Consider the following 13,353-nt stretch of genomic DNA (forward strand, 5'->3'; position numbering starts at 1 on the left):
TATGTATTTTTTTTTATCCTTGTTAATTTAGCCTACCAGTGAAATACCATTAATTTAAAAAATACAGTTTCAAACGGCACCGGTTGTATATATTATTTCAACTTCTATTCTGTTCTACAATTCTGACGTGAACATTTGTAACTTAACACTGCCATCTACTGGTAAGAAAGCACATTATATTTAACACTTCACTTGTAATGACGATGTGCCTCACATCCATCCATGAAATCCTATTCAGGGTGATGAAAAAACACACATTTTGTGCCGTTTTAAACTTTTATATTTAGTCATTTATCAGGCGCTTTGAAGCAATCAAAATCAACAGAAGAGCAATGATATCCAAGTGCTATAACAAGTCTCAGTTAGCTTAACGCAGTAGTACACTTAGCAAGGTATTATTATTTTTAATTATATAAGAAATAAAAATAAAACAGGTAGATTAGAAAAAGAATAGCGCAAGCTAGTATTAGGTGTTTTTTTCCTTTTGTTTATTGTATAAAAAAATAATTAGAAAAAATATTAAATAAATAAAATGACAAATGTTTTTAAGAAAACAAGCAGTTAAATAAATAGAGTAGAGTTTTTTTAGGAATAGAATTAGAATAGAGTGCTAGAGTTAGATGGGCAAATAAAGATGGAAGAGATGTGTTTTTAGCCGATTCTTGAAGATGAGGATTGAGTTGGGCTGGTCATTCCACCAGGAGGGAACATTTCACTTAAAAGTCTGTGAAAGTGATTTTCTGCCTCTTTGGGATGGCATAATAAAACAACGTCCACCTGTATTGCTTAGACAAACCTTTTTCTTTTTTTGCCGAATTACTGATCGGAATCTTAGAAATCTTAGACAAAAGTACAAAGTATGAATGATTTCAGTAAATACCAGTTTTTTTTTAAATTGATGTATATTGCATTTGACATGAACTGGTGGACAGAAAAATGGTAAGTGTGTTAGCTCAATGGCTTGCTTTTGATGTTTAAGAATGCTGTTATGGAAACAGATTGAGGTGGTTGAAACGACTGATTTTTCTTTAGGCAGAATATCAGAAATTGCATATATATACGACGTGAGGCTCATTTGTTTGTTGTGCATCTCTCATTAATACCTTACATCAACAACAGCAGGACCATAGTTTTTCACGTACATTCCTGGTACCTGCCTTTTAGTTTCATCTACAGACACTAGAGGACGCCAGAGGACAGGGATTAACTGAATAGCGTGAATAACATCAACTTTCCTAAACAACAAAATGTGTGTGTGTGTTCATATATATATATAACACACACACAAATATATTTAACTGTGGTAACGTACCTTCGTTCTAGGGGATGAGTTAAAATTCCCATGAGTTTGGGATCCAACAGTTTTTTTTACCTGCTTGGTAAGTCTTAAAGTAGCCTATTTTCTGGTGGTCTTGCTGTTATGATCAGAGTTTGAGACTGAAGTATTACTGACAAGTTAAATTGAGACTCCATGACAGTTTGTATTAAATATCTACTTTCTATCTGTATTATTTACTTAAAGCCTGCATGCGCACGTATAGGCCTACAGTATATATCATTTTTGGGCATGACCTCTCAAATTTACACCAAAATCTAAATATGTTTTTTTTTTTATTTTATTTTTTAGTAGTTTAAATTTAAGTATTTGGTGATGCTATAGATTTTTTACTATAAGTTTTGTTAACATGGTGTGTTGTCATTCTTATAATTAAGGGGTTTTAATGTGCAAACAAAGTTTTCTAGTCTTGATGTGTAATGATGTTAATTCCAACAAGGTAGTGTTCAGATCTTGGAATGAAGCGTGAAATTGCTTTTCTTTTGGAAATGTAGAACACTCCTCCACCTAAGTTTAAAAGTTGTTAAAAAAAAAGAAGAAAAAAAAACTTTCGCTAATGTCCTTACCAAGAAGAAGTGTTAGAAAAGCCCTATTAAAAAGTTACTCTTTTGTTCAAGTGATGCAGCTTTCCTCTCTGGAGACCTCCAACAGCGTTCTGAGAGCTTCTTCATTGAGACTGACTCATATTCCCATATATTAGGCCAAAGGACATTACTGTATTTGCACAGTTATTTTATAGACACTGTAAGTACTTTACGTCAAATGGGTGCTTTCAGTCGCATATAATATGCAGCATAATTGACTTCAGAAGCTTGTGTGGAGTTAAACTGCTGATAATGGCTTCTGACCACTCAGCTGAACTTTCAATATATATCACATTGAAGATATTTAGCCTTCACCAGAAGTAGCTGCCCAGACTGAGATTAGTACACTGTCAGAAGCACAAGCATGCATGCTGACCCATCCTTGTAAAACGAGCATATGGAATGCATATTTTAACTGAGGAAAAAAAGAAATAACATTCTCCATTATAGGGGACTCAAAGATCTGCCCATGTTTCAAAAGCCATACATTTTACATTTAAATAAATGTTTTATATATATATATATATATATATATATATATATATATATATATATATATATATATATATATATATATATATATATATATATATAATATCTTTTGCATAATGGGAGATGTAGAGATCTGTCTATGTTTCATTTTTTTAAATATGAAATAACTGTGACCATGGACCACAAAACCAGTCATAATTGAGATGTATATATCATATGAAAGCTGAATAAGCTTTCCACTGATGTATGGTTTGTTATGATAGGATAATATTTGATTGAGATATTTTATCTATTTAAAAAAAAATTATTTGAGGGTGCAAAAAAAAAGAAGAGAAAATTGTCTTTAAAGTTGTCCAAATGAAGTTCTTATCAATGCATATTACTAATCAAAAAATAATTTTTCCAATGTTTACAGTAGGAAATTCACAAAATATCTTCTTGGAACATGATCTTTACTTAATATCCTAATGATTTTTGGCATAAAATAAAAATAATTTTGACCCATACAATGTATTGTTGGCTATTGATTCAACTATACCCATGCTATGACTAGAATATTTTTCAGAATAAATATATTTGAATAAATTATAAAAAAAATAGATAACATTTCTAAAAATATTATAAAGATTATATATATATATATATATATATATATATATATATATATATATATATATATATATATATATATATATATATATATATATATATACATACATACATACATACATACACACATATATATATATATATATATATATATATATATATATATATATACATATATATACATACATATATACATATATACATATATATATATATATGTATATACATATATACATATATACATATATATATATATATATATATATATATATATATATATATATATATATATATTTAAAGTAATACAAATGTATTTAGATTATTTCTTTGTTTTTGTGTGTGTGTGGGTGTGTGTGTGTGCTCTTGTTTTTGTGGCATATCAGGACACAACTCTGTATAATGACATGGGTATGACACAGGTATAACAAGGAGAGGGTGACTTATGAGGACATAACCCATGTTACTAGGGGAAAAAGTGCATATTGTAGCACTACATGCATTACTTTTTAAATAAGTTAAAACATAAGTTTAAATCAGGACTATGAGTCTCTACAGTGTACCTGTATCGGCATGGTTCCATAGAGACAGAGACTGAAGCAATCCCACTCTCAACACTCAACACCTGCGTTTTCACTGATGCACATCACACACATGCAGCACCTCATGTAGCGCTGCCTAGCAGACAGATCCACTGCGAAGGGTTCAAAAGGTCTCTGAGGGCAGCCCAGCCTCTCTAAACATGCCTCCTGTCCCTGCCAGTTTCCTTCCTGATGAATCTTTCTGTCTGTTTTTGACTTTGTGTCTCATACTCGCTGTTCTCTTAGTCTCTGTGATGCTTTGCAGTCTCTCTACATTACTGTCGTCCTCCTAGTCTCTCTCTCTCTCTCTCTTTCTCACCCCCTCTGATTAACCCTAGGCCCCCGCTGAGCTGACTGCCAGACGGAGCCATTTAATTTTCACTCAGATCCTTTTCATTTCTCTCCTCCAGGCATATCCCTCTATCACCTCAGAGTGGATAAAATACGAGCAGCTTTCAGGGGACACTCTCTGCGAGAGGAGACTCGGTCGCACAGCTTTCGTACGTGAAATGTGAGTTATGTATGAACTTTTCAATTTTTGTCTCCTTTTATAGCGCGTCACCATAAGCTATCATTGTTTTAATGTTCAATCAACTTCATTTACCATCTGTTCCTCCATGTATAATTGGAAATACCTGTGCGTGCATTTTAGAGACTCCCACCCGATGAGACTCCCCTGAAAGTGTGTGATGTGAACAAAAGAATAAAGGATAAAAGAAATAAACTCTTGTTTCATTTATGCTAAAGAAATATTTGGTAATGAACTGACACACACAAAAAAAAAAACATTTTCCATCTGTGTGTTCTTTCATTTTGGGCCGCTCACACAATGAGACATGTAAACAGTGGCTTTCTGGCCGTTTAGATTGGGCTGCTCAGTGGATTTAAATGTTTTTTATAGTACATCTTATGCTATCGGGTTTTATCACTGTGTCCACCTAGCAAATCAGCAAGGTCTAAAAATAATGGGTTTTGCATTTCATGCAGCATTAATCTGGCATAAGTGCTACACTACACATAGCCAGTAATGTTCGTTTTTTTTGTGAATAATAAAAAAAGACAAAATAATTTTATTTTATTGTGCAATTGAATATTAAATGTTTATGTGCATTAATCCTTTGTTATGCTTTCCGCGTGAGCAATCCGGACGCGTACGCAGACAAGCGCGGACGCCAACCTACTTGTATTTATACTACCGAAATTAGACGTTCCATACATGCGCAGGAGATCGGCTTGAACAGTAAACAAACATCTGAACAAACAATTGCCAAGAGTTATTACACATCTGGCTGTCTTTATATTGTTTTATCGACGGATTGTACTGGTCCGAGTAACAACGGGCTTCTTCACAAATTTTGCGCATGCGCAGTAGCGTATTGATGGGAGGCACTCGAGTGATGGGAGTCCTCTCCGATGACGATTTTTATGTAACATGGAAAATATAACACAGGCTTTAGGTACCAAACTATTTGTAACCATTGGACTGAAAGCACAAGCAAAGCTGTGCATATCCTTCAGGAAACACAGACACACACACACACACACTGAGGTGGTCACAGTCAGCTGCTGTGTATCATTCCAGTTGTGGGGTTAAGTGCCTTGTTCAAGCACAACACTGGCAGATGGACCACAGCATGCTTCTGCCTGTTACTTCACTCCTATCACCCCTTGCCAGCCGTGGAAACCAGCTATTTTATGTTGATTTCCCCATCTAGAGATTCACTGACCACCCAGTGCATTGACATCTTAACACAATATCTATCAAAAAACATTATATCTAACAAATATTACATTTTAAAGGTCCATTCACCCGAGATGATTACTATAATAATAACAATAAAAATGTAGGTTTTAAAAAATGTTCTAGATTCAAAACAAAAGCTGAGTCCATACCACAACAACAGTAACTGCATAAAGAAACAATGTCAAGGGCATATATATATATATATATATATATATATATATATATATATATATATACAGTATTTATTGTAATTTTCTAGCTGATGGACTATAAAAACATCGACAGCCAATCAGAAACCAGCCTGTTCAAGCATTTAAAGTGGCAGACAACAAAATGTCAGCTCGTGGCTATAGTAAATGAACTCTTCACATGATCACTTCAGCATTTTACCGCTGCACTGCTGTTTGTTATTGTGAACAAATTATCACACAATTAAATCTTTATGAATGGTACACTGGTAAGGATAGCTTAACTAGAAACTTAATATTAAATTAATACTATTTTAAAATATATATATATCCTACTACTATATAGTTTGCTTATACCAAAAGCTTTTAGGGAAAATACATTGGCATAGATGTCCATTCAAGATCTTAAGGGGAATTAAAGTTACATCCCAATATGTGTACTTGTGCACTATTCTATTCCACTTTATAAATAGTGTGTTCACATTGAAAATTCTAAGAAAGAAAGAAAGAAAGAAAGAAACTGGATGATACACTTATTTCTTTCACCTTTTATGTAACATTGTTGCTGCTTGCAGTTTTCATTCAACAGCAGCATTTTAAATATGTATTTAGAGCCATAATTATTATTCAGCAAGCAAAAGTGAGTAATATTAAGCTATTCATGTGACCAAGATTTCAATAAAATAAAAACAGCTGTTGTTATGCCATTTATATAGCCTTTATTTCATGTGAAAATGCATGCTTTCAGAGAGAGAGAGAGAGAGAGAGAGAGAGAGAGAGAGAGAGAGAGAGAGAAAAGATTGATTAATGATGATTAATGCGTATTCTGTATATTTATGTTGGTTGAAATTGTTCACGAAAAGCAAAACCAATCTGCACAATAAACAATGTATCTCTGTCTCCCTCTGCAGGCACAGTGTAACAATACAAGCAAAACAAAAGCAGGTGAGAGTACAACAGCTGGAGAGGAAAGGAACATTAACACCCGTACCCAAAACTGTTACTAGGTGTTCCCAGCTTTCTCCATTTAGAGATAATTATGTAAATGGTGCTAAAACCGAGCCAACATCAGCACAATTTTCCCCCATTCCCTTCTCTCTGACACCTTCGTTCTAGCCTTCAGCTTGTGTTACTTTGTCATTGTTAACTTGTGACTGAGAATGAATTTTCCAGCATACCGCATACACGTACATATGACAGAGTACAGACGTGCAGGAATCTAATCTGAGCTGAGCTGTTTCCACTGAATGGTCACTGTGTGACCCAGTAAGACCACCATGCTCCTTTAATCGAAAAATAAACTCCGGGTGAGAATTAGCCTTCAGGTGCTAATTACAGTCCTTCAGCTGCCCGCTGTCTCCTCTGAGGAGCTGCGAGCACGAGCTGAGTGAAAGAATAAATGCTTTCATAGTCATAGTCTGCGTGTTCCTAAAGGAGACTACAGAGGTGGCACAATTGGTGGCTTTCACATAATTTCACTAGTATGGTTAGGCAGCAAAGTGGCCATTGAGTGAGACTGATTTACATTCTGTGAAGTTGTTTCAAATGTTCATTATTCTGATAAACCCACTGTTCTAGATGGAGAAAATAAATGGTACTTTAGTACTTTAAATATTTAAGGGGAACGCTACGGCAGCATTAAAGTGAGAAACCTTTGTCTTGGGGCAATTCATCTGCGTTCCCCTTTTTCTAATCCTGAGGGCTGATATGAAATATTAATCTCTGCCTGTGAATATATGTCCTACAGATGCCTGCATGTGGAGTGTTTTGCTGTGGATCAATTGTTTGAATGCCTCAAAAGCATTAAGTCAGATTATGAATAAATAAGAAGCAGAACTGATAAGGCATCATTGCGCTAAAGGAGGGGCAAGAGTTCATGTGTCTAATTCTAGACTTCAAAGACCGCCGTGCCTTTTTCATGTGTAGGCAGTCTTTCAAGAAATTAGGTCGAGTTTTCTCAGTGATTTAGAAATTAAGAGGGTGTCTCTTTGAAATATAATCACAGAGGAGAGCATGTAGAAACACATAACTTTCATTGGTTTTTGCACTTTCATTTGCATATTAGGCCTAGTTAACTAATCTGGGCTAGACTAATAGTGTCTATGAAAACAGAGAGTAAAAACCAGAAATGCGCTCAGTAATAATAATAATAATAATAATAATAATAATAATAATAATATATGCCTTCTATTTAATTTATATTACTAAATTATTCAAATAATAAACTAATATATTTAAAGATTATATGATTATTCATGACAATTATTTATTTTATAAATAATTTTAGGATTAATAAATTATTAACTTAAGAAATGAAAATATTAAATAATTGTATTTAATATAATTAAATAAATATATTTAATGTTTTTTTTTTTGGTAAGAACAAAATGTTTTTACCAATTGACTTGTTTGTTTTCTTCTTTAATTTCCATAGTGAAACAGTAATAATAGTAATAAACAGTAATAATAATAATAATAATAATAATGAATATATTCATCTGTTAAATGCATATATCAAATCACAACACTTTTATTGTGTTGTGATTTGATATATGCATTAATATTTTTATCCATTAATTTATTTTTATAGAATACTGTTTACAGATAACTTTAACATATCAAATGGCGCCTAAATGATTAATGAGGTTAAAATGGTTGCACATCTGAGTGTCCATTGAGCTTTTACTACTGTCCTCCCACAAGTCAAGCTTTCTGCCTTTTATTACTAGTCATCCGCTGCATTGAGCTCATTGTGAGTGATGCTGATGGCAGGCACTGAGCTGTAGAAATGTGCTGCTAGGCCGACGCTGGTGTTCTCGAGGTGTGTGTGTCTGTGGGAGGGAGATAAGTTATGCAGGAGAAGTCGTTGTTTAGCACGGTGAAGCGCTCCACAGAGATCTATAGCAGCATGATGAGGAGATGAAATTAAGGTCAGCAAGACCACAACTTTTCCTGTCACAAGAAAGATGCAGTGAATGGGTGGGGGAGACGATGACTTAAACTGTCCCTGGTTGTCTGCGTGGGAATCTGATTTCTGGAGTCATTAATTTTGTTCTCTAGCCATTAACACAGCTCAGTTATGAAGGGCTGAAGCTGCTGCATTGTGTAAGGATACCTGGGATTTTCAATACCATCGCTGGAATTCACTGAATAGTTGTTTTTACCTTTCATGCTCAAAGAGAAAGCTGCTGTCATTTACTCGGTCGAAAATCATGAACAGCCTTTCATTTAATAATTGTCTCCACTTGACCATGAATGTCTGCCAGTATGTCTGGTCCAGCATCTTTCTTCGTCCCACACACACCCACAGAATCACCAGAAGGGCCAATCATTGACACCAAATGCATCAATAAAGTGACAAAGGAAAATCATTTGAAGCTTTGTATGTGAGAAGCCAATAAAAGTGACTTTTGTTTTCATGATCTTCAAGTGTCATCCACATAAGCCAATAACTACAAAAAAGGCAAGTATTTTTGCAAACAAATAATTTAGAGTCCATTAACGTACATTATATATTAAACTGTTAAACCTTGATAAGTTGGCAGAACTCACAAAATTTGAGTTAATCAGTTTATAAACTTAAAGATTAAGTTAGTAGAACTTTTGATTTTGTACTACGCAAGCATGTTAATCACAATTATATTAAAATGTTGATTAAGATAACTGGTCAAGAGCCAGCTGGGATTCTCAGAAAGTGACTGAACATAAAAGGTAAAAAATGTACATTCATAAAGAATATATAATCTACTGGACAGCCCTGAAATCACTGGCCTGTTCTAAATTCTTCACATCACACCACAATGCAATGAAAAATACAATGCAATGTCAAAAGTTGCAGTGACTGCACTTTAATGAAAATCAACATCAATTTGTCACACCAGCTGCGATAAGAAAGTGTAAACACTGACTAGAGGTTGTTCAAAATTACTGGCTCAGAAACTCGTCTATTTTATGATATATAGCAATTTTAGCCACTTTTTTGGAAACATTTTAGCAAACATGTGCATTTATCTCCAAGCAGAAAAATACACAATGTTCTTTCGATTGAACATAGTGTCTCTTGGCAGTTAAATAGGTAAACTTAGATTACATGGTCTGTTCCCATCACACAGAAAAATGGATATAATTATGAATCAGGTGCACCGTTTCCCTATGTTGGGAAAAAATATATGACTGCAGACTATGCTCTGAGATAAAAATATCATATCTCTGAGGTAGTTTTTCCGAAATCCTTTTGAGAATCAACATATCAAGTTGAAGTGAACACAGTATGCCATACACTATCTCAGCTGTAGTGCGGTAGCTGAGAGAACTATGTTATCCTTCAGCAGGTTTTCTATAGGGACCGGCTATAGTCAGTTTATGACAGGGCTCTCAGGTTCAGCAAAACCGACATCTCTGGCAAGAGTACATTTCCCCCTTTCTTTTATTTAAGCTTGTTTCATCTCTTTCCTCTTCTTTCCCCTTGAAACTGTCAACCCGGTGTGGTCCAAAAGTGTTCCGAGAAGCCACTCAGGGTTTGATTGTCCTCAGCAGGGACAGCGTGCCATAGCTTATCTGTGGGTTAACTGACAGCAAGAGAAGCCCACAGTAACAGATATCAGCTCCGTTACACCAAAGGAGCCCCGGGGGACACTGGCCGGTCAGTTCCACACATAGACCAGCCTCTCTGACACTATCCTGTGAAGACCATGGCACTGGTTACACACCTGTTTTGAGACAGATGTAATTATATAAACAATGAATCTGACCAGTGCTAGACTTTGGCTTAGCGATTAAATTCCCCTTATTGTATCAGAAATTAGATCATAGTTATGAGATTACTTCTACAGTATGTGAAGGAAAACACAAATCAGAATGTAATTTTGCAAGTTTAAAAGCACATCTGTCAAACTTCTGTGACAGGAACGTAGAGGCAAAAAAACATAATATGCTACTGTTGTAATTTTTCTTTCTATGACTTCTCTTCCTCTACGTGTCAAAAGTTTTTTTTTTTTCTTAAGGCAATTTATCAAGAACAAGAGTTTCCTTCGTGTTTTGGTGGCATCAAAGCATTGGTGAGGGTTGATTCATAGTGATGTCCCAGCATGCACCTGTCAGTCTGAGGGGTTCTCTGCTGAGAGATCTCCTTGACTGGCCATCTGAATCCACAGGAACATGTGCTGCCCGCTCTAGCCAACTTGACAGATAGCTAGGGTTTTCCATAATGTCTGGAGATGAGGTTAAGCCACGAAAAGAATTTAAATATTTATTTATTTTACTGCATATAGTGTAATGCCACACACCATATGAGGGAAATGATTTATGTGAACAGATGTCATAGGGTCTGGATGATAGCATGTGAATTTGATTTTGTAGGTCAGTATTTTTTCTACCTTTTATTGATTCTTTATGAATCCCACAGCCATTAAGGCTATAAACCAACAATGTCCTGCTCATTTTGCATTAATATTTGTATTATTTGAGGCTATTATTCTTTTAAATATAGTTAAAAAACAACAACAACAACAACAAAAGATAGTGTGAAAAGTTAAATTGCAAGAGGGATGTTTATATATAAGAAAAACATTAATTGTCTGAAAAAGAGCTTTTAGGTTTGAAAAATGTCACCTGGGGCGAGAACACAAATATTTTTCTACTTTTGGAACTGTGGTGTGCCAACTTTGCTTTTCCGTTTTTTACATAATACATAAATAAAAATGATGAATAATAACTGATTTTAGACACACTATTGTAATTTAAATTTTTTACATTTCATCCTTAAAAATAAATAAATAAATAAATAAAATAAAATAAAAAAACTTGTTACACATCAAGCAAAACATTGTTTTTTTTGTTCTTGAATTAATGTTTTTGAACAAATTGGCTGAATAAATGATTCACTGACTCTGAATATGCTTCCGTACTATAGTATACTGGTGAAAAAAACATGCAAAGAGTACTAGGTATGAATTCCCAGTATTCATAAAACAGTAGACAAAAAGTATCCAAATTACCTATTACTTTTGGCAAGATTTTAAAATGTGCAAACAGCGAACACTTTACTATTTCATGAGGCAACAGGACAAAATTGGTAAATGGCCAATGCAATCTCATGACCAATTCGTGCGTATTTTACAAGGTGGCTAATTCGTACAAATTTGTTAATGATTTGTCTAGACCCCAGAAAATTTAGGTTTAGAGATGGGGTTAGGTGTGGGTCATTCGTACAAACTCATACGGAATGAGGAACTTGTAAAATATGTACAATTTTGCAAGAAAGAGCCACCTTATTAAAAATGTTCGAATTGCCATGAGATCGTGTTGCAAATGTCAGTAAAATGTAGTACATCCAGATTCATCATTTTTAGTTGTCAAAGTACAAATTCAGAAGGAATAATAACTGCGAACTGCGCTGATAATAACTGCGAACACACATACACTTTATATTTATATTCACATACACTTTATTTATTTAACACACATACTTAGTATAAACTTAAATTTTGCACATAATATACATGTACATACATAACTGCATTTTGTAATATACCTGCCTACAATTGTCAATTTGCATATTGTCATTCATATCTACTTATTTGTATTTTTTATTCTTTTATTATGTGTTTTATGTTCTGTCGCAAATATAATATTATAAAAATACAAATTCCTCATATGTGTAAACATACCAGGCAATAAAGCTTATTCTGATTCTGATATCTACCCAGTATGTGATTTTAGATGCAGGCATTTTTGTTTTTAAATGAATCTGTTGAGTGGATAACTCAAATTTGTTTCTGCACAAATTGATGTTTTAATGAATCATCTGAAATATAAAATCATTCTCAAATAAAATCAAAGGTTCATACTCCTTCTGAAGTCACCACAAATGTTTTCTGACACCCATAATGCCCATCCATTTTAGATCTTAACTTAAAAATGTATATTGCAAATTTTAAAACTACAGAGATGTACTTTATGCCATATTATTTTTTTTCAAGTACAGTAGCTAAAATTCAACTTGATTTCAAAAAAAAGATAAAAGAGTGAATGAGAGCGTGATAGAAAGTATTAGAAATAGAGAGCGACAGAGACAGAAAAAAAGAGATGACCAAAGCTGACATGTGTGAGTCATTTACATTCTGTTTCCGTTCAGGCCTCTGAGAGGAAAATTAACTCCAACACCGAATTAATAAGACTCCAGTTAAGTCTGAGTGGCAGTCTGTTCTCTAGTAGCATGCAGCATTTAGGATGTATTTTATGCCCATAGCTGGACACCTTTATCAGCCATTACACAGCCCAAATGTGCACCTCAGTAGGGCAGGGGGCTTAATGCAGGGTGTTTTAGTTGCCTCCTGTGGGAAAATGTGAAAACACAGTGTATGAGATAAAGAGTCTGTGCTTTAGCCTGTAAGGATTTCATGAATTCTAAAGTAACTCACAAGTTAACTTTTTTGTACAACATAGACTCAAAAATGTGGCAGTATGTACATTTTTGCCAAACTCCAAAACGTAAACATACAATGTCCAGCCAAAATGAACACTATTGGGAGTTAAACACCAACAGCTTTTATTCCTTTTCTCACAAGTTCCGATTACTGGGGCAGGTTATTAATAAATATTTTTGCATGGTTCCTTGAACAAACTATATTATGATCTTAAAACACTTTTCTCACAGTCCATTATTTGTAAATGAATACATTTTGGCATTTGAATCACATAACCAGCTCTATATCTGTGGTAAACTTGCTTGAAAGCTCACCTGGTACAGCCCTGCCCTTGCAATGCAGAGTGCTTGGGTATGATTCTCATGAAAGAGGAATATATGAAAACTCAAAAACTT

This window comes from Carassius gibelio, chromosome B20 (assembly GCF_023724105.1).
Source record: "Carassius gibelio isolate Cgi1373 ecotype wild population from Czech Republic chromosome B20, carGib1.2-hapl.c, whole genome shotgun sequence".
NCBI classification, from domain to species: domain Eukaryota; kingdom Metazoa; phylum Chordata; class Actinopteri; order Cypriniformes; family Cyprinidae; genus Carassius; species Carassius gibelio.